The 22,814-nt window shown below is 44.0% G+C and overlaps 1 long non-coding RNA gene across 1 annotated transcript; it reads right to left on the bottom strand.

Annotated features, from left to right (window-relative positions):
• Window positions 1–129: 129 nt before the first annotated feature.
• Window positions 130–2,228, bottom strand: LOC141584120 (uncharacterized). The gene is made up of 3 exons (XR_012517070.1): window positions 2,133–2,228; window positions 834–997; window positions 130–432 (listed from the first exon to the last, which is right to left on the bottom strand). It is a non-coding gene; the product is annotated as an uncharacterized LOC141584120 (long non-coding RNA).
• Window positions 2,229–22,814: the final 20,586 nt, after the last annotated feature.

The following is a 22,814-nucleotide window of genomic DNA, read 5'->3' as shown; positions in this document are numbered from 1 at the left end:
ATAGGGCAAGACCCTGTTTTTAAAAATAAAAAAATATTCAAACATATCTCAGCACAAGAAAATAAATAAATAAATAAATAATACATGTTCATGACTAATCCTTTTTCCCAGGCCAATACAGAGTGAATGTTTTGGGGAAAAACATAAGTTGGCAAGTTTCTCACTTTTCTGCAGTTTTTGTTCTCTCTTTAGTTTTCCTTTGGGACTTTCAGGATTAAATGATCTATAAGGCAAATGAAAGGATTTCTACTGAAGATAATACAACTGATGCCCAGGAAATAGGACAGAGACATGCATCTGAGTTTCAGCTGGCCTTGATTTTCAGCTGAGAGCCTCTTGAGCACCTACCTGGTGACAAAAGCACAGGGACCAGTTGGTGTCTTCTCGCTCCCACACTACCTCCTTCTTTCCTGAAGAAGCATTTTTCTGCACCTGCGGGAGCAGGACCACTAAGTCTGCAGTGATAGAAGGACTCACATGTCCTGAGGTCACATTTCTGATTTATTGCAGTACCCTCTATGAATCAGATCCCTGCTGGGCTGGCCTGTCCATAATCCAACTCTTATTTTAAAAACTTTAAATTTTTAAAAATCTTACAAATAATAATACAAGAAAAAATGCCCAATAAAAATATGCCAGGCAATGAATAGGCAAACTTCTTGATTTTCTTTTAGCCAGAACCTCCCCACACAGCCAAGTGCAAGCAGCGGGGCAGCCAGACCAGGGCGACCAGAAGCACCCCAGTTGCCACGTGCAAACTAAAGGAGGGGTCTTCTCTGGGTAGATAAGATTCAGGGCTGTACTCCACAGCAGCTGAGCTCAGCTCCACTCACCCTCAGGGCCAGGTGCCTTTTGGCCATGCAGAAATTTCATTTTCCATCGTAGCCCTGGTCAGAATTCCTCTTCCTTGGCTTACAGACCACTCATTAGCCCAGTTTTTCTCAACCTTCTTATCATTGCCACCCTTTTCTCAAGAAGCCTTTTGGACATTTATTTCCTAATTCATAAAGTAGTAATGATACAAGAGATAGAAAGAAATTATTTTGGCAGATAGTGAGGGCAAGAGTCCTCAGCAGAACTTCCCTTCTAACAAAAAGCAGCCCAATAAACCATTTTCTTCTTACAAAGAACAGCCAGAAAGATTGAGCTGCAAACACAGCTGAAAGCTTGTTTGCTGATAGAAGCAAAGAGAAGGAAGCTGAAAGCTTGCACGAGGAATGCCAGCAGATGCACCAATAGAAAAAGGCTGCCTGGGCCCAGGCATGTCCACTGTGGAAGCTCCACCTCCCCTTTTTTGTTAGCATGTGTACAGTAAGAAATGGGCAACATAGAGAAACTCAGGCAGAGAACCCACCTGCATAATAAAAGATTGGGGTGGGGGCTGCCAGAGAGTCATGCCCTATGCAGACAGCATACGGTTCTAACTGGTTTTTCATGTCCTGTGTAGATCAGACACCACCTCCCCACTAGCTCATTTATAAAACCCCCCGCATCTCACTGTGGATAGGCAACGACCCCTCTCTGTAGCAGAGTGATAGTCTGGTTCTTTTACCAATTAAATTTCTACTCTTAACCTCACCCTTTGTATGTCCACATCCTTGATCTCCGTGGCCATGAGAAACAAACCTCAGGTGTCACCCCAGACGGTGAGCTGCTTCAGTAATACACAGATCTACTGCATATTGGTCATGGACCGAAGGACTTTAGAGGACCATAAATCAATGGCATTTCCAAGATTTTTTGCCCCAACTTTTGAATAAACTTTTGCCCCGGGGTGATGTCACCCTGTTGAGAGTACATGCATTAGCTGTTAGCTGTGGACCCTGTCCTCCATCACCAGAGGAATCCAGCCACTTGCAGTGAAGTCGAACACAGCTTTCACATCGATGGCACTATGACAACCAGCGGATCCACTCTGGGACCAGGCACCCAGTGACAGTCCTACGGTAGGACCTGCAGGCAGCAAGAACCCGGCACAAACCCCGCCACCTGCTGTGCCTACTGTAAGGCCGGCTGCCTCACAGAGGGTTAAACGGACATATCCATCTCTCTCCGAGCCTGATAATTGCGTCATCACCAGAGCTCGTCATCTGGCCTTGCCTCACTGCTTCCCCACACCCGCCTCCACATACCAGACCCAAGCGCGCATTCGGCACTAAATTAGGCATTCAACACCCAGCCACTGTTGATAAACCCTGCAGGAAAATTTTTTAAAGAAGCCCCATCAAACCCTGCCCGGTAGCAGTCTGCTCTGCATGCCCTGCCCCCCACTCCCCCCCCTCCCCGCGCCCGCCCCGGAAAGCCCGCCTACCCATAACCACTAGCTCCAAGCACTTCCTGCTTCCCGACAGCCAATAAGATTACCTTCCCTTTGTTTCCCCAGCAGTCAATCAAGGCCCAAGGTCCCTCCTGCCTACCCATAACCACTAGCTCCAAGCACTTCCTGCTTCCTAACAGCCAATAAAATTGCCTTTGCTTTGTTTCCCCAATAGCCAATCAATCGCCTTCCACCCCAATAAAACCCCGTAACTTAAGCAGTTGGGCATGACTTCTATGGCAGCATCCGTTCCAGAAAGAGCTGATGCTTGAGCACTGTCTTGAGAACAGGCACGACCTGGTTTCGTGGGTAACTGGGGACCTTTGTGCACAGACCAGAGAGCAGATGGGTTGGGAAACTGCATCATACTGCAGCAGCCGTGGTGTGGAGTAGGGGTGTGGAAACCAAGGGACTGAGGATGGTGGACAGGGGACTGGGAGCCACAGGCCGTGCCAAGTCGGTTTGTGGTGTTAAACGGATAAGAAAAGATGTGGTGGCTCTTGACAAGTGGCGCCTCAGGCTGTGCCCACAGAGAGGGGTAGGCTGCAAGAGTCCTGTCCTGGGGCTCTTGACAAGTGGCGCCTCAGGCTGTGCCCACAGAGAGGGGTAGGCTGCAAGAGTCCTGTCCTGGGGCTGTGGGAGTTAAGGAGGGCTCTGCCGGAGGCTGCAGAGAAAGAGAGATGGCCGGTCAGGCTCAGATGGCACAGGACAGAATAACAGGGAAAGAACTAGACCAGAATCCATGCAGACCCATGGGGCGGATGAAGCCTGAGGGTCTAAGCCCAAGGTACTGTCTGATTTTAATAATTTCAGGAAGTCAGAGCAGCAGATGCACTTGAAAGCAGGTTTGAGCCCATCATGATTTGGGAAGAAAAGACACAGATACCACTGGCCGAAGGCCTAAGCTGATTCGAATATGTCTGGTATTTAAGCAGTGACTGTGCAGGAAATCATGAGTTCAAATGGACAATCCATCTTCAGACCAGAATGGAGCAGCAGTGGGAATAGCCAGCAGGCAGAATGAGCTCATGAGCTTCCAAACAGCAGCTTCTGCAGCCTACTCAATAGGGAAAGAAAACGAATGGAAAGAAATGAAGTGAAAAAGAAAGTCTGGATCTTCAGTGCCTTTTGCTGAAGAGTGGTTTTCTATTATCTTCACTTCTTTCCCTCCCCATGCTGCAGTAAATACAGGGATAAAGGGTTGACCTCCCTGACCCCACCCATGTGTTGCAATAGCATGGTTTGAGGGTTTGGTACCAGCTCCACGGACAGATTCTAACTGGTCCATACTAAGCAATTGTAATTTGGTCCTCTAAGTAGAGACTGGTTCAGGAACCTAGGCCTAAGCCCGTTCGGGAATGAATTGATTCAGAAATGGGCATGTGGCTCAATTCAAACCAACGCAATGCAAGAAGTTTGGGTTTCTGGGTTTCTCCTCTTCAGAGAACCACAAGACAAACTCTCTCCCACTGGATGTGAACAGAGAAGCACAAAGCCCTGACTCAGCTGCAGCCAAGCCACAACTACTCAGAAAACCAGTCTGTGGGTGAAACCGATATTGCAGATGTCAGAACAGACACACACAAGATACCTGGATGCTTGAAGACCAACCACACTGAGCAGCTGGATCGAACAGCCCCAGCGTGCACCAGAGCCCTGGATTTCTGTATGTGAGTCATTCCATTTTCTCTTTAAAGCTGGCTTGAGTGGCATTTCTTCTCCTTTGCAATTAAAACACCCTAGTGGTCCTCTTTCAATTTGGACCAACCCTCAGTCTCATGGGTCAGCATGCTTCTCACTCAGTGTTCACCTGAGTGTGGGTGCTTATCTATTAGCACCCTGAAAAATGCAAAATGTGAATGAAATTTCTAACATGATTTTTTTTAAGTTTGTGCTTATATACTCTACAGTGTTTCAACAAATTAGTGTTGTACACAATAAAAATTGTGTAATTGCAAGTACACACACACACACACACAAATCCATTATTCCCTCCAAAAGGTTGACTTCTTTTCCCCTTGTTAAGCTTATGCTAAGTAGACAGTAGGGGTCTAGTAAAAACAGTGAGCAAAAACTATGGTAACAAGGCCAGGCGCGGTGGCTCACGCCTGTAATCCAAGCACCTTGGAGGCCAAGGCGGGCAAATCACCTGAGGCCGGGAGTTCAAGACCAGCCTGACCAACATGGTGAAACCCTGTCTTTAAAAAAAAAAAAAAAAAAAAAAAAAAACTATGGTAACAGGTATGACACCAAGGATGTCACACTGGCCCACATTCTACGTGAGTAAATACATCTATTTGCTATGCTACTCTGTGGCCAGGTCTATGTACACTAAACATCTAATTGAAAACTAAAAATAATCAAATACATGTTAAAGTTTTCATCCCATGATCTACCTATAATATAGTTTGTTAGAATTAAGTTAAAAAACTGAATTTTAGCATTTGTGTACTTTGCTAATTAAGAGCTAATATACTGTATTCCTAAACTACTCCATAGACCAGAACTAGAAAATAAAACATAAAATTGAATTTGAAGTCCCTGTATTTTTCCTTAATATGGTCATCTAAATTCTGAGACTCCTATACATTTTCCAGATGTAGATTCCACATTAATTTCACAATTTAATTTTGAAACATAAACGTATTTCAAATGTTCACAGATGTTAGAGTTAAAATACTCAAATTTAAGACACGTTCTCTGGCAGTCGTAAATATATACTGTATTTTTTAAGAATTCACATAACACTTCAAAAATGTTTGTGTAAAGCTGAGGAAAAAAAAGGAACGACATTTTAACTGAAATGTGCCTCATGACAATTATGAAAGAACAAAAACAGATAATTAACTTGATTACTGCAATATAAACACCAGTAAGTTTTAAATAAACTATCTAATGAATGATCTAGAATATAACAATATGGTAAACACCATCTCAAACAAATTTTTAACTATTTTACTTAAGTGGAAAAAAATAAGCAATAGTACTGGCATTTGCCCAAGACACTCACTTGCAAGTTGTTGTATTTATTTACTAGACCTACAGAGTATCTTTGATCTCAAGGATTCCAATTTAATGTTAGAAATCTTGAAAATAACCAGAGGCTAACACACTGCCTAACTCTCTTCCAAAAACTCCCTAAGAGATTTTATATCCATCGAAAGGTAAGAGTCAGCTTAAACAGTTATATTTAAAGAATAACTGTTGGAGGCCAGGCGTGGTGGGTCACGCTTGTAATCCCAGCACTTTGGAGGCTGAGACAGGTGGATTGCTTGAACCCAGGAGACTGAGACCAGCCTGGGCAACATGGCGAAACTCTGTCTCTACAAAATATTAGCCAGGTGTGGTGGCAGGTGCCTGTAGTCCCACCTACTTAGGAGGCTGAGATGGGAGGATCACCTGAGCCTGGGAGGTCAAGGCTGCAGTGAGCCATGTTCATGCCACTGCAACCCAGCCTGGGTGACATAGTGAGACCCTGTCTCAAAAAAAAAAGAATAACTCTTCCCTCTCCCTCCTTCCCTTTCTCTTTCTCTCTCTCTCTCTCTCTCTCTGTCTCTCTCTCTCTCTCTCACACACACACACACACACACACACACACCCTACATACATGAGCACATACATAAAGAAAAAAATACCAAATTTATTATTTGGATCTGAATATATAGGCAGTACTATTTAGCCTCATGTTTTTAAGCTACTGCTCTCTGATATATTTTTGGAGACTCTCAAGTTTTCTGCCTAGATTATCAAATTTGTACTTCATTTCAGTACTAATCTAACACTGTGAATGCAAGCACGGTCTGGGTGATTTGGGTGTCTGATTTCATTTGTGGTTGTGCTGCTTTATTACATGGTCATCAGGTAATATCACTAATATCACTTTAGGTTTGGTGGGCTATGCAGAGATAGACAATAGATCAAGGATTTTTTGTGGAAGGAGTGGGGACAGAGTCTCGCTCTGTCGCTCAGGCTGCAGTGCAGTGGCGCCATCTCAGCTCACTGCAACCTCTGCCTCTCAGGTCAAGTGATTCTCCCACCACAGCTTCCTAAGTAGCTGAGACTACAGATGCGTACCACCATACCTGGCTAATTTTTTTGTATTTTCAGTACAGACAGGGTTTCACTATGTTGGCCAGGCTGGTCTTGAACTCCTGACCTCAAGTGATCCACCTGCCTCAGCCTCCCAAAGTGCTGGGATTGCAGGACTAAGCCACCATGCCCAGCCCAAGGATTTTTTTTTTTTTTTTTTTTTTTTTTTTTTTTTTGAGACAGAGTCCTGCTCTGTCACCCAAGCTGCAGTACAGTGGAGCGATTTCAGCTCACTGCAACCTCTGTCTCCCAGATTCAAGCAATTCTCCTGCCTCAGACTCCCCAGTAGCTGGGACTACAGGCACGTGCCACCACACCTGGCTAATTCTTTGTATTTTTAGTAGAGACAGGGTTTCACTGAGTAAGCCAGGATGGTCTCCATCTCTAACCTTGTGATCCACCCACCTTGGCCTGGGATTACAAGCTTGAGCCACCGCACCCAGCCGGATTATTTTTAACCTAGTGAAGGTAAATTTCCTTGCAGACCACAGAAGAAATAAGTATTTTGCAATATTCTGAATAAAGAAAAGCGTTAGCAGAATTGCACTGACTCCAGAACAGAGACTGCCAAAGACAACAGAGGAAGGGGGGGGCAGTCAGGAAGATTGTCAAGGTTAGGTGCAAATTTGTTTCACTGACACTGTTAATTTGAATTAGATTGGTTTCACAACTTTGTTTGGATTAAAAGATACATTAATCTTATTTTACAATTGAACAAGAGCTGTATAAAGAGAGATTCTAGGCTTGTATTTTTACATATTCATATTAAGTGTAATAAAAAATAATTTAAGGTTAAAAAACAAACAGCTAATTGAATCTCCTGAACTCTTTCATTTACACACACACACACACACACACACACACACACACACACGCACACAATGGGTTTCTTATTAAAATTTCCCATTCCTCTGAAATTTCCATGTCACATTAGCAGGGTGGGAAATTTGAGACAACTGCTAAATCATGACATCAGCCAGGCTCCATGGTCCCTATCTTGCTAGCATAAAATGCAGTCTTACAACATATTCTTAAACACACAGATTTTCATTCAACAATATATCTGCTTGTAGCTTTCCAAACAGAGGTTTCATAACATAGGTTCTGGCATTGAGGGAATAAAAAAATAAAAATAGTCACTCTGATTCAGTTCATTCAACCAATATTTATTAAGTGTCCAGTACACTGTAGCAGATTCTGGTGATACAATGCTAATTTTCTTTTCTCTTCTCTTCTCTTTACTTCTCTTCTCTTCTCTTTCCTTTCCTTTCCTTTTTTTTCCGAGACAGAGTCTCGCTGTGTCACCAGGCTAGAGTGCAGTGGTACAATCTTGGCTCACTGCAACCTCCCTCCGCCTCCCTGGGTTCAAGTGATTTTCCTGCCTCAGCCTACTGAACAGCTCAGACTATAGGTGCATACAACCACACCCAGCTAATTTTTTGTATTTTTAGTAGAGACGGGATTTCACTGTGTTAGCCAGGATGGTCTCGATCTTCTGACTTTGTGATCCACCCGTCTCGGCCTCCCAAAGGGCTGAGATTACAGGTGTGATCTCAGCACCATGCCTGCACTTATTTTCATTTTTTTTTTTCACTCTGTCTCCCAGGCTGGAGTACAGTGGCACAATCACAGCTCACTTCAGCTCGAACTCTTGGACTCAAATGTTTTTCCTACCTCAGCCTCCCAAGTAGCTAGGATTACAGGTGAGGCACCACACCGAGCTAATTTCTTTTTTTAGAGAGAATGTCTCACTGTCTTGGTCAGGCTGGTCTCAAACTACTGGCCTCAGGCAGTTCTCTCACTTTGGCCTTCCAGAGTGCTGAGATTATAGGCATGAGTCCCCGCACTCAGCCGCAACGCTGATTTTCAAAACAACAGCAAGGCTTGTGCCTTCATAGATCTGATGACCCAGTGGAGGAAATCGCTATCAACCACACAGTCATGTAATCAGCGGGTAATAACTAACTGTGGCAAGTGCTCCAAGGTCAGCTAGTGCTTTGAGAAAGTTAAACAGACACCCAAGTCAAGCTTCGTCAACCCAATAGTCTACTATCAAAAAGGAGCGCTCGCTTTGATCTAGGAGTTGATCTAGACTAGCATTCTGGCTGACAACACAACGAACACAGCTTTAGAAATCACACCAGTCACACTTTAAATAATCCTTCCTAATCTTCTCTCTCAACTCTCAGGAACACAGCTGACCCTTACATTGCAATATGAAGAAAACATTTCCTGTTGATCCATTAGAAGGAGAAGGAGAAAGAAAGGAAGAGGAAAATGAAGGGGAAGAGGAAGAAAAAAAAGAGAGAGATGAAACGTGGCCCACATAGCCAAACCCCATCTCTACTAAAAATACAAAAAATGAGCTGGGCCGTTGGGGCACACGCCTGTCGTCCCAGCTACCCCAGAGGCTGAGGCATGAGATTTGCTGGAACCTGGGAGGCAGAGGCTGCAGCGAGCCGAGATGGCCCTACCTCACTCCAGCCTGGGCAACAGAGTAAGATCCTGTCTCAAAAAAATAGAGAGAGAGATGAAAGAAAAGAAAGGATTCCGCACGTCACAGAATGGAATGGCCAACGGCCTACAGAGCAACATGCCCAAGTTTTGTCGTGACTACCGTGATGCATATCTCACCCATGACTCTCCATCTGTGGGAAAGACGCACTGCAGTGGCAGGAAACACGAAGAGAATGTGAAAGAAACGATCAGAAATGGATAAAAGAGCCAGCTAGGAGCCTGACTGACAAAACAACAGCTGCATTTCAACAAGGAAAGACACCTCCATTCTCTGCTCCTCCTCCTGCAGGGGCGATGGCACCACCTCCCCCGTCTTCTGGGACCTCCTCGCCCTGGTATGATGCCAGCACCCCGTATGGGGGGGCCTTCCCATGATGCCAATGATGGGCCCTCCTCCTCCCCGGATGCCAGTGGGACCTGCTCCTGGAATGAGGCCACCCATGGGTGGCCACATGCTAGTGATGCCTAGGCACCCAATGATGAGACCTCCTGCCCATCCCATGATGGTGCCACTCAGCTCAGAATGACTTGTCCAGACAGATAAGGAGAGAGGGGAGGTCTCGTTATATCAGTTTTATGTTACCTGTTCTGCTTCCCAGGAGATCATGCTGCTGTGATGTGGGTTTTCTAAACAGCATAAGGAAGGCCTGCTCCCCGGTCCTATCGGAGAGTAGTTTTGGAGGGGAGAAGTGGGCCAACTAAGACGCAGTTTTCATTTGAATTGGGAGGTGTGAAAATAAAATCGTCGACTCTTTTAGTTAAAAGTGTATTCCCTTTTTCCTCCCCTCTGTATTCTCTGTGTATAATAAAAGAAATGAAACATTCGAAAAGAAAGAAAAGAAAGGAATGAAAGAAGGTTTTTTTTGTTTTTTTTTGAGACGGAGTTTCGCTCTTGTTACCCAGGCTGGAGTGCAGTGGCGCCATCTCGGCTCACCGCAACCTCCGCCTCCTGGGTTCAGGCAATTCTCCTGCCTCAGCCTCCTGAGTAGCTGGAATTACAGGCACACGCCACCATGCCCAGCTGATTTTTTGCAATTTTAGTAGAGACGGGGTTTCACCATGTTGACCAGGATGGTCTCGATCTCTTGACCTCGTGATCCACCCGCCTCGGCCTCCCAAAGTGCTGGGATTACAGGCTTGAGCCACCGCACCCGGCTGAAAGAAGGTTAAAAGGAAGGAAAGAAGGAAGGGAGAAGGATGGAGGAAAGCAAGGACGGTGGGAAAGAAGACAGCCATGAGACACGAGTTGAGCAGCTACTCTGCACTCACACCCTCCAGTGGCTCCCATCTCATTCAGAGCAAAAGCCAGGGGCCCTCCAGAAGCCGACAAGGCCTAAGGGAACCACTTCCCTGGACAATCACACCTCAAGGCCTGAGAGCGGATGTTCTTCCCTAGATATCTGCATGTCTCACCCCAGCTTCCATCAAGTGTTCACTCAAATGAGACCTTCAGGGAGGCCTACCCTGCACCCTTCTTACAATGCCCCTCCTCTCACTGCCCAGCTCAGCTCTGCCCCATGGCACCCTCACCCTCTCCTGCATTCAGTCATTTTCTTATTTATTATGCTTCCTGCCTGCTCACCCAAAGTCAACTAGAAGGCAAGCGTCTTGAGGGCAGGGGTTATTTAATGTTTGCTCATTGCTCTGTCACCAGGAAGTTAAATTAAGCCTAGCATGTTATAGTCAGTCAACAAATACCGAATAAATGAATGAATGAACATTTTGGCAACAGCCTGACGATAATACCACAAGGGACCTCTGTCTGATAATGTTACCTCCATGCTGGCCAAGGACAGTACGCAAATGTGCAGTTAATAACTGTTAAAATAGCTTTTTAAAAAATATATGAAAATACCTCTCAGCTGGGTGAGGTGGCTCATACCTGTAATCCCAACACTTTGGGAGGCCAAGACAGGAAGATTGCTTGAGCCCAGGAGTTTGAGAGCAGCCTGGGCAACATGGTGAGATCCCATCTCACCATATGTGTGTGTGTGTGTGTGTGTGTGTGTGTGTGTGTGTGTGTGTGTGTGTGTATGTATATATATATGTATATGTATATATATGGAGAGAGAGGAGAGTACTTACTTAGTTACGAGGGCCAGGCATTGTGTTAAGTGCTGTCCGTGAATTCTTTGTTTAATTATTGCCACAAGCCTGTCAAGGGTATCTTTACCCCAAGAACACAGCTTTAGAAACCACCCAAGTCACACTTGAATCTTTCCTAATATCTCTCAACTCTTGGAACGTAGCTGACCCTCACACTGCAATTTAAGGAAAACATTTCCTGTTGATTCACCAGAAAGAGAAGGAGAAAGCGAGGAAGAGGAAAACGAAAGGGAAGAAGAAGAAACAAAGGGAGCGTGATGAAGCCTGGCTAACATGGTGAAACCCCATCTTTACTAGAAATACGAAAAATTAGCTGGGCCGTGGTGGCACACGCCTGTAGTCCCAGCTACCCCAGAGGCTGAGGCACGAGAATCACTGGAACATGTTACAGATGAGGAAACTGAGGCAGAGAGGTCAGGCAATGTGCCAGCAGTTACACGGCTGGCAAGAGGAAGAGCCAGTGTCGGAGCTGGGTTCCCATGAGGCCCGCCGGTCTCGCAGCCCAACCTCTCAGCTACGTTCTTCTCCCCACCTTTTCAGTGAACGGAGGTCTACAAAAGGCCGCAATCACTCAGCGCTCATGGAAAGCAGCCCAATGGTCTGCCCCGTTCAAGGATAATTTCTAGAGTATCTAGCAAAATCCAGAGGACAGACAGAATTTATCATCATCCTAACAAAGAGGAGGAAGCCCATGTTGAGAGTGGGAAGAGGGCAAACTCCATCATGTATGGATTACCGTGTGGGGTCCTAGGCAGCCATGCTTCAGACAAACTCCTATCATTATTATCTCCTAATTTGCATCAGTATTGGTCAGCGGAGCTTGGGGTTTTACTCTGACAATTATCCAAAGTAAAACTACAGTATATGTTGCAAATTACGGACAGGTCCACCCTCCTTGTGGACGAACTGGGTTGAAGCAGGGTCTGTAGAATAAAGTACAATGTGGCATTCACTCCACAGGAGGCGGCCCGGGATGGCAGCCAGAGGCAGGGCCATCGTTCCCCAGGGCACAGTTCCAGGACCCCTCAACACACAAATGGATGCTTGAAGTCCAAGCTGTAGGCCATTAGGATACCCACGATAATTCTTAGCAGGCAAGTGTTTTTAAATGAATTTTATGAAATGCTATTTGTAGTTGTTTTTTAATCTTAGTCAAGAACCAGAAATGCCTTTAAACATTTTAACTTTTCAGAAGCTTAAATACATTGACCCAATCATGCAGCGTGCTTAGCAATGAGCCTGTAGAGTGAGTTGGGCTTTGGAAGGGGCTACCTTATGTCACACTCTCCGATGATGGTGAGATGTCTATTTAGACAATGCCTCGTTATTCATAATAAAGCCATCAGCGTATGGGGTAATGCTTTCTAGTCTGTTTTCTTCAACTAAAAATATATGTCATCTTAACTGAGGAAAACGGTGGACTAAAATAAAATGTGACAAGGACACACTCAAGGAAAGAACTGTTAGCTTCTAAGTATTCCCCATTTTAAATAGACATGTGCTGGGTGTCAAGCCCCGCAATAAGCTTTCAGGACACAAAAGTGAAGAAGGGCCCCATTCCCATCCTGAGAAACGTGACGCTTGTGGAGAAAGCAGTCCTAGAAGCAGACTAAACCAGTAAGTGCCAGAAAAGAGGGAGGAGCAGAGGGAGCGATCAGTTTGGCCTAGGACTTGAAAAAGAGGCACCGTTAACACTGAATCTTGGAGAATAAGGGGGTTTTCCCAGACAGAAGGCACAAGTGAGAATCATAACCTACACAAATCGGATTACCTTCTTGTGGGAAGAAATTCCTCGGCAGGAAGTGAAGGGAATGAAACAAATACACACCATGATGATTGGCATTTGCACGGGCAGTACCCTACTGCTCCTTCACATGTCTGAAAACTGACTGTGGCATCCTGGTAACCTAAGTAAGTCAGAACAAAGGATTCAGAAAAAAGAACTTGAAGCATGAGTTCTTGCCATAGGAGATGTTTTCTAGATGGGTAAGAGAAAGAACTATGGCAGTGCATTCAAATTGGCATGTGATAACAACTCAACCCGGGCAGATTGGGGCAGCATGTGCTGGACTGTGTACATAGGCTACATACTCTACTCAAATGTATTGGACGACACACATGGAAAGACTGTTTTTCCATGGTCCCCACTTGGAAAAGGTCATAGCAGCATCTAAGGCAGGTTTCAAGCGGGTTTTAGTCTGGGTTGTCGGAGGCCAGAGCCAAGGCCAGCTTCCTAGATGGTGGGACCTGTGCAGATGCATGGGGACCATGCCCAGAAGATCCTCGCTTTGTTTTATCAACAAATTGAATAAATGAATGAATGAACACTTGGCACCATCTGGGAAGCCTTAATAATGTTATCTTTGAACTTGTGTTTTGGATGTGAAGTCCAACAGGACACAGAACAAATGAATGAGCAGAGGAGACAGTCACAATGCCCATGTCTGCAGTACTCACATTTATGGCATTGGCGATGCCCAGGAGCACAGAATTCCTGTGGCCCATGAGGAGTGGCATTCAGTGACACCCAAACCATGTACACGGACAAGCAGGTCGCATCTGTAACAGAGTGACGGGGCACTGACAGCTCCAAGAGCCACACTCTGCTTTTGATCTAGAACCTGTTTCCAAAGCAATGAAAGGAACGCAAAAGACCAAGGAACCCTGTCATGTTCTCTATGACTCATGTTATTTTGTATTAACCAACCAGCTATGCAGAAAATAGTGATGTAGAAGGGAAAGGAAACAGAGGGCTCCACATAATTCCCTGTCCTTTCCGTCCATCCTTACTCATCAGTAAGCCAAGGCGGAGTGTAACAGAATGTGCATATATCAGGAGGAATAAAAACAGGTGAGTTAGTGCTGTGTGGTGTTTCCACCCTTCTGGTAGAAACAAAATACACCTGTACAATCTACAAATTATGTCTTGTGTCATTATGGGTGAGTCCCGTATGAGTTAAATGCTCTTATATTTGCCTTGAAAACTAGCACTGTGGCCAGGTGTGGTGGCTCACACCTGTAATCCCAGCACTTTGGAAGGCTGAAGCGGATGGATCACCTGAGGTCAGGAGTTCGAGACCAGCCTGGCCAACATGGTGAAATCCCATCTCTACTAAAAATACAAAAGTTAGCTGGGTGTGGTAGCACATGCCTATAGTGCTAGCTACTCAGGAGGCTGAGGCAAGAGAATTATTTGAACCCAGGAGGCAGAGGTTGCAATGAGACGAGGTTGCGCCACTGTACTCCAACCTGGGGGACAGAGTGAGGCTCCATCTCAAAAAAATAAAACTAGCACTGCCCAACATGAAGATGAATGTTAAAATTAATGCCAGCAATTTAAATTTTAAATTATCTTTCCTTAGAATGCCATTACATAGCAAACAAAAATACTGTGAAAAGCTAAGAGGCTGTGAAAATAGGATAAAGATCTATATTTCATTACCTTTAATAGCAGTCTTTTCTGCTTTTTGAACAAGGGACAACACATTTTCATTTTGCACTGTGCTTTGCAAATTATGTACACAGCTCTGGTGTGAATCCATGGTTTTCAATATATATAAATATAGAAATACATATAGCTTTATCTGTCTGATATATGTATATCTATAAATGTGTATATCATATATGTTTTTTACATATGTATATCTGTACATATGTTTATATTTTCGTATATGTATATATACACATACAAATAACTGTAGGTATGGGTATATGTATAATGTATATCTATACACATATATTATATCTATATATCTATATGCAGATTTAGCTCTGCCCAGGAGCAGTGATTCTCAAACAGCAAAGAGCTCACCTGAAACCACTCTACACTACATAGACCCAGGGCTCTGAGGAAAAATGGCTGATTTGGAAACAGGGAAAATGCAATCTGAAATTTGAACATGTCCTGACAGAAATTATTGATGGGCATATCAAAAGGCCATAAAAGACATCTTGAAGTAGTTCCCACTGATTGAGACAATTTGAGGATCAAAATAACCTATTAAAAGAAATAGAAATTCATCAGTCCATACTTATATAAATAAATAATTTGAAAGTCTGAGAATAAACATAACACATAGTCTCAAAGTACCACCTCACAAAAGTCCTATTAGTTACAAAGGGAGACAGAATATGTTTCCAATGGGGAAATCTGGCAGACACCAGGAGAATCAAGTGATCAAAGCTAACATCACTGATAATGGACAATTCAACATGGTGTGCCATCTGATAGCATGCAATGATATTTCTGCCAAATATGCATAAGTTGAATCTAATATTACAAAATTCAGGCAATCACAAATTGAGGGACATGCTACAAAATAAAATAATGTGTGTAATCTCAAAAGTATCCAGGTAACAGAAGACAAGGAAAGTCTGTGGAGCCAGTCCAGTTTGAAGGGTAGTAGGAGAGATAATAAAAAAATGCACTGCGTGATTTTGGACTGGGTTTTGCTATAAAGAGCACTATTGGAACAACTGGTGAAACCTGAATGGTATCTGAGGATTACAAGATGGTAATGTATCAACAGAAATAGCCCGATTTTATGGCCATATGGTGGCTATGTAGGAGCATGGCCTTGTTTGCTGGAAATGCACATAAAATATTCAGTGGTGAAGGGGCATCACATCAGCAACTTACACCCAAATGACTCTGGAGACACTAAGGTTTCTTGTACTATAATTGCAACTTTTATGTAAATTTGAGATTGTCTCAAAAAGAATTTAAAAGTTTAATAATGAAAATAAAGTAAAAGACGATCAGTTCTCAGTGAACAACAACAAAAAAAGTTCTGGGTAGAGCCCTACTTGGTTCACACCTGTAATCCCAGCTCCTCAGGAAGCTAAAGCAGGGGGATCTCTTGAGCCCAAGAGTTCAAGACCAGCCTGGGCAACATAGTGAGACTCCATTTCATTTTTTTAAAAAGTTCGGGGTGATATGCACCTTAGGAGAACTCCTTTAACACTGTTCCAACACACTGAACCCACTCTGCTTTTAGGTAAATTCTACTACATGAAAGGAGGAAAAGTGTAGAAATACTACCACCTACTGGTTATGGAACAAATATACTTAATACAGAAAAAAAGAATTCTGAAATTTACTTGGACAATGGAAAATAGAGCTTTTTAGGGACACTGGCCTTTAGAAGTTGTTAGAGAGCAAAGAAAATAGAGGTCTTTTTACCTTGAGGCATGCCTAGGAATTAAATCTGAAACTGAGAGCAGATGACAGATGGCTTTTCGATTTTCAGATGAGCCCCAGGGCACACTCTAGAATGGGGAGGTTAAGAGAAGGGGTTCATCTAGAGGGTCTAATAAGGACAAAATAATTTTTCATTCCACACCCCAACCTTGGCAGCCCTGGAGAAGATGAATTCCCTAGAAAAGAGAAGGAATGGGAGTAGGGTACAGGGCCAGGACTCGGGAGGGAGAATACTGCTAGCAAGGCCCTAAGCTAACTCATGGGGCAACTCAATAAGACTCAGAGAAAGAAGATCCTCCCTCCGAGCAGGTGCAGCTCCGCGGGAGAAGTTTCCGACCTTACCTGGAGCTGAGTTCATTCCTACAGCAGAGTGAAATGCAGGGGTAAAGGAAGCAGTGGAAAAGTTCTGGAAGTTCACTGGGTCCCAAGAAGGCCATTCCTGCCTGGCACGGCAGCAATGGAGAGGGTGGCCAGAGGCTCGGGGTTCAGAGGGGGTGGGCAATGCCACAGGAAGAAGGAAGTCTCCAGCTGAAATCTGTAACAATTTGAACTGGGTGAGAAGTCTCCTGGCCAGAACTTGGGGGAGGATGAGAATCTGGTGTGCAGACTCCACGGGCGGGGAAAGAACCAAAGCCCTTTTCTTTACAGCTCGGAGTGGGTAGACCGGGGTCAGTTCTGAAGCCCTGCTTGGGCTGTAGGCAGGGGCATGGTGGGAGTGAAACCGGCCCTCCAGATTGCATGGGAGCTGAGTGAGGCCTGCTGCTGCCAGCTTCCTCGACTTCCTTGACAACCTGCATGGCTCAGTAGAGGCAGTCATAATTCTCCTAGGTACACAACTCACCTGGGAACCTCATCCCCAAACCCCCACAGCAGCCACAGCAGGACCCACCCAAGGAGAGTCTGAGCCCAGACAGGCCTAGCCCTGCCCCCACCTGATGAGCCTTCCCTACCCACCCTGCCCAGCTAAACACAAAGGGCATATACTCTTGGGAGTTCTAGGGTCCCACCCACTGCCAGTTCCTCTTCGTATGCCATAGCTGATGCTCTCCAGGAAGCGCCACCTCCCGGCAGGAGACCAACCAGCACAAAAATAGAATATTAAACCACCAAAGCTAAGAACCCTCACAGAGTCCATTTCACCCCCGTGCCACCTCCACCAGAGCAGGTGCTGGTGTTCGCAGCTGAGAGACCCATAGACGGTTCACATCACAGGACTCTGTGCAGACAAGCTCCAGTACCAGCCAGACCAGGTGCACCTGCTGAGTGGCTAGACCCAGAAGAGAAATAACAATGACTGCAGCTCAGCTCACAGGAAGCCACATTTATAGATAAAGAGGGAGAGTACTACATTAAGGGAATTCCCCATCGGACAAAAGCCTTCAGCCCTAGACCTTCCCTCTGACAGAGCCTGCCCAGATGAGAAGGAACCAGAAAACCAACTCTGGTAAGATGATGAAACAAGGCTCTTTAACACCTCCAAAAAATCACACTAGCTCAGCAGCAATGGATCCAAACCAAGAAGAAATCCGTGATTTACCTGAAAAAGAATTCAGGAGGTTAGTTAGGGACCAGAGAAAGGTGAAGCCTAGTGCAAGGAAACCGAAAAAAAAAATACAAGAAGGGAAGGGAGAAATAGTCAAAGAAATAGATAGAATAAAGAAAAACCATAAAAACTTCAGGAAACATTGAACACACTTACAGAAATGCAAAATGCTCTGGAAAGTCTCAGCAATAAAATTGAACATGTAGAAGAGAGAAATTCAGAGCTTAAAGACAAGGTCATTGAATTAACCTAATTCAATAAAGATGAAGAAAAAACAATAAGAAAATATGAACAAATCTTCCACAAAGTCTGGGATTATCTCAAATGACCAAACCTAAAAGTGGTGTTCCTGAAGAAGAAAACAATTCTAAACACTTGGAAAACGTATTTGTGGGAATAATCAAGAAAAACGTCTCCAGCCTTGCTGGAGAACCAGCCATCCAAAGAACACCTGGGAAATTGACCATAAAAAGATCATCACCTAGGCATTTTGTCAACAGGTTATCTAAAGTTAAGTTAAAGGAAAGAAAAGAGCTGTGAGACAAGAGCACCAGGTAACCTATTAGGGAAAATGTATCCAATTAACAGCCGATTTCTCAGCAGAAACCCTACAAGCTAGAAGGGATTGGGGCCCTATCTTCAGCTTTCTCAAACAAAACAGTTGTCAGCCAAGAATTTTGAATCCAGTGAAACTAAGCAACATTTTATGAAGGAAAGATACAGTCTTTTGCAGACAAAAGCTGAGAGAATTCGCCACTACCAAACCACCACTACAAGAACTGCTTAAAGGCACTCTAAATCTTGAAAAAATTTCAGGAAACACATCAAAACAGAACCTCTTTAAAGCATAAATCACACAGGACCTATAAAACAAAAATACAAGTTAAAAAGCAAAAACAAAAAACAAAAAAAAAAAAGGTATACATGCAACAGATAGCATGGTGAATGGAATCGCACCTCACATCTCACTACTAACATTGTAAATGGCCTAAATGCTCCACTTAAAAGATACAGAACTGCAAAATAGACGAATAACTCACCAGCCAACTATCTGCTGTCTTCAGGAGACTCACCTAACACATCAAGATTCACATAAAGTAAAGGGATGGAAAAAAGCATTTTATGCAAATGGATATCACAAGTGAGCAGGGGTACCTATTCTCATATCAGACAAACTTTAAAGCAAAAGCAGTTTTTAAAAAAGGCAAAGAGGGACATTATATAATGGTAAAAGGCCTCGTTCAACAGGAAAATATTACAATCCTAAACATATATGCATCTAACACTGTAGCTCTCAAATGTATAAAACAATTGCTACTAGACCTAAGGAATGAGATAGACAGCGACACAATAATACCGGGAGACTTGAATACTCCACTGACAGCACTAGACAGCTCATCAAGACAGAAAGTCAACAAGGAAGCAATGGATTTAAACTATATCTTGGAACAAATGGACTTAACAAATCTATATCAAACATTTCATCCCACAACTGCAGAATATACATCCTGTTCAACAGTGCATGGAACTTTCTCCAAGCTAGACAATATGACAGGCCATAAAACGAGCCTCAATAAATTTAAGAAAACTGAAATTATATTAAGCACCCTCTCAGACCACAGTGGAATAAAACTGGAAATCAACTCCAAAAAGAACCTTTGAAACCATGCAAATACATGGAAATTGAATAACCTGCTCCTGAGTGAGCATTGAGTCAAAAACAAAAGATGAAAATTTAAAAATTCTTTGAACTAAACAATCATGACACAACCTATCAAAATCTCTGGGGTACAGCTAAGGTGGTGCTAAGAGAAAATTTCATATCTCTAAATGCGTACATCAAAAAGACCAAAAGAACACTAACTGACGCTCTAAAGTTACACCTCAAGGAACTAGAGAAACAAGAACAAAGCAAACCCAAACCCAGCAGAAGAAAGAAAGTAATCAAATCAGAGCAGGACTAAATGAAATTGAATCAAAAAAACCCACAAAAGATAAATAAAACCAAAAGCTGGTTCTTTGAAAAGATAAATAAAATTGATAGACCATTAGCAGGATTAACCAGGAAAAGAAGGGAGAAAATCTAAATAACCTCATTAAGAAACAAAATGGGGCACCGGGCGCTGTGGCTCAAGCCTGTAATCCCAGCACTTTGGGAGGCCGAGACGGGTGGATCACGAGGTCAAGAGATCGAGACCATCCTGGTCAACAGGGTGAAACCCCGTCTCTACTAAAAATACAAAAAATTAGCTGGGCATGGTGGCGCGTGCCTGTGATCCCAGCTACTCGGGAGGCTGAGGCAGGAGAATTGCCTGAACCCAGGAGGCGGAGGTTGCGGTGAGCCGAGATCGCGCCATTGCACTCCAGCCTTGGTATCCTGGTCAACATGGTGAAACCCCGTCTCTATTAAAAATACAAAAAATTAGCTGGGCATGGTGGCGCGTGCCTGTAATCCCAGCTACTCAGGAGGCTGAGGCAGGAGAATTGCTTGAACCCAGGAGGCGGAGGTTGCGGTGAGCCGAGATCGCGCCATTGCACTCCAGCCTGGGTAACAAGAGTGAAACTCCGTCTCAAAAAAAAAAGAAAAAAAGAAAAAAAAGAAAAAAAATGGGAGATATTACAACTGACACCCCTGAAATACTGAAGATCATTCAAGGCTACTACGAACACCTTTACACACATAAATTAGAAAACTTGAAAGAGATGAATAAATTTCTGAAAAAATACAACGCTTCTAGCTTAAACTAGGAATAATTAGATACCCTGAACAATAGCAAGCAGTAAGATTGAAATGATAATTAAAAACTTACCAACAACAAAAAAAGTACAGGACCAGACAGATTCACAGCAGAAATCTACCAGACATTCAAAGGAGTATTGGTACCAATCCTTTTGACACTATTTCACAAGACAGAGAAAGAGAGAACCCTTCCCAATTCATTCTAGGAAGCCAGCATCACCCTAATACCAAAATCAGGAAAGGACATAACCAAAAAAGAAAACTACAGACCAATATTCCTGATGAACACAGATGCTAAAATCCTTAGCAAAATATGAGCTGAATCTAACAACATATCAAAAAGATAATCAAACATGATCAAGTGGGTTTTATACCAGGGATGCAGGGATGGTTTAACATATGCAAGTCAATAAATGTAATACACCACATAAACAGAATTAAAAACAAAAATCACATAATCATCTCAATAGATGCAGAAAAAGTATTTGACAAAATCCAGGATCTTTTTTTTCTATTTTTTGAGACAGTCTCGCACTGTCGCCCAGGCTGTAGTGCAATGGTGAAATCTCAGCTCACTGAAACCTCTGCCTCCCAAGTTCAAGCTCTATTTTTTTTTTTTTTTTTTTTGAGACGGAGTTTCGCTCTTGTTACCCAGGCTGGAGTGCGATGGCGCGATCTCGGCTCACCGCAACCTCCGCCTCCTGGGTTCAGGCAATTCTCCTGCCTCAGCCTCCTGAGTAGCTGGGATTACAGGCACGTGCCACCATGCCCAGCTAATGTTTTGTATTTTTAGTAGAGACGGGGTTTCACCCTGTTGACCAGGATGGTCTCGATCTCTCGACCTCGTGATCCACCCGCCTCGGCCTCCCAAAGTGTTGGGATTACAGGCTTGAGCCACCGCGCCCGGCCCCTCAAGCTCTATTTTAAGAGCAAAAGAATGACACTGGACAGTTTCAAGCAGAAGAATGCATAACTGTAGGATTCTCCGGGTTGCTATATAAGGAATGAGTTAAAGGGAAGCAGGATTGGAAGCTGGAAGACCATTTAGGGGGCTTTTGGAGAAGTGCAGGTGAGAGAGTTTAGGGAGGAGAAGGCTGTATTTTGGAGGTAGACTTGCTGCTAAATTGGATAAAGGAAGGGAGAGAAAGAGATGACTTAAGAGTACGGTAACCTAAATTCTGAGTTCAAACAATTAGGTGCTACCATTCACTGAGGGGAAAGACTTGAAGATGAGCAGATTTGAGAACTGGCAGAATCCGGAGTTCTTCTGAAGCAACAGAGTTTTGAATACTGTTTTGTTTTGCTTTGCTTTGTTTTGTTTTGTTTTTTTGAGATGGAGTCTCGCTCTGTCACCCAGGCTGGAGTGCGGTGGCACAATCTCTGCTCACTGCAACCTCCGCCTCCCTGGTTCAAGCGATTCTCCTGCCTCGGCCTCTTGAGTCGCTGGGATTACAGGTGTGCGCTATCATGCCTGGCTATTTTTTTGTATTTTTAGTAGAGACGGGGTTTCACCATGTTGGCCAGGTTAGTCTCAAACTCCTGACCTCGTGATCCACCTGCCTCAGCCTCCCAAAGTGCTGGGATTACAGGTGTGAGCTGCACCCAGCTTGAATGCCTCTTAACCACGCCAGTGGAGCAGTTAGATAGGGTGTATGCACTACGAAATCCAGAGAGTGAAGGCTGGAGCTGGAATTGTAATGAGGAAGTGTAGGTACTCTTTTGACTGCAAGAAACAAAAATTCAACTCAAGTAGCTTAAGCAAAATAAGTAACTTAACAAACATCAAATACAATAATATTAGTGAACTTTCCGCTCACATAACTGGTAAACCCAAAGATGGGCTTCAGGCCCGGCTAGACCCAGAGACTCATGTAATGCCATGGACTATGGCTCTCTCAGTTGCTTGGCTCTTCTCTCCTTGATGTACTGGATGAGGTAGCACCATCTCATAGGCCCTCTACACAGGAGTCCGGAGAAAGGGAAAAACTCGTTCCCACTGACCATGGGCTGAGGCTTCAGGACAATTCTCATTGGCACAATTTGAGTCATGAGCCCATCTCTGAACTTCCCATGCATCCAAAAAATGAAAGGAGAACATGACTAGTCTCAGTTGTGAGCCAACGCAATGGGTCAAACTAGGGAGAGGAAGCCACAGAGTGCAGAGATAAACAACCTTACCAAACCCTGATGAAGGGAAAAGAAAAAGTACCCCCAAAGAGTAAGCAGGGTACTTTATCAGACAGTGGGGATGGCCGCTAGATGATGAGTAATGTTCATTATCGCAACAAGCAAATCCCAACAT

The sequence above is a fragment of the Saimiri boliviensis genome, chromosome 4 (genome assembly GCF_048565385.1).
Source record: "Saimiri boliviensis isolate mSaiBol1 chromosome 4, mSaiBol1.pri, whole genome shotgun sequence".
In the NCBI taxonomy this organism is placed as follows: Eukaryota; Metazoa; Chordata; class Mammalia; order Primates; family Cebidae; genus Saimiri; species Saimiri boliviensis.
Note: the sequence above shows the minus strand (reverse complement) of the source record. Positions and strands in the feature narration are given on the sequence as shown.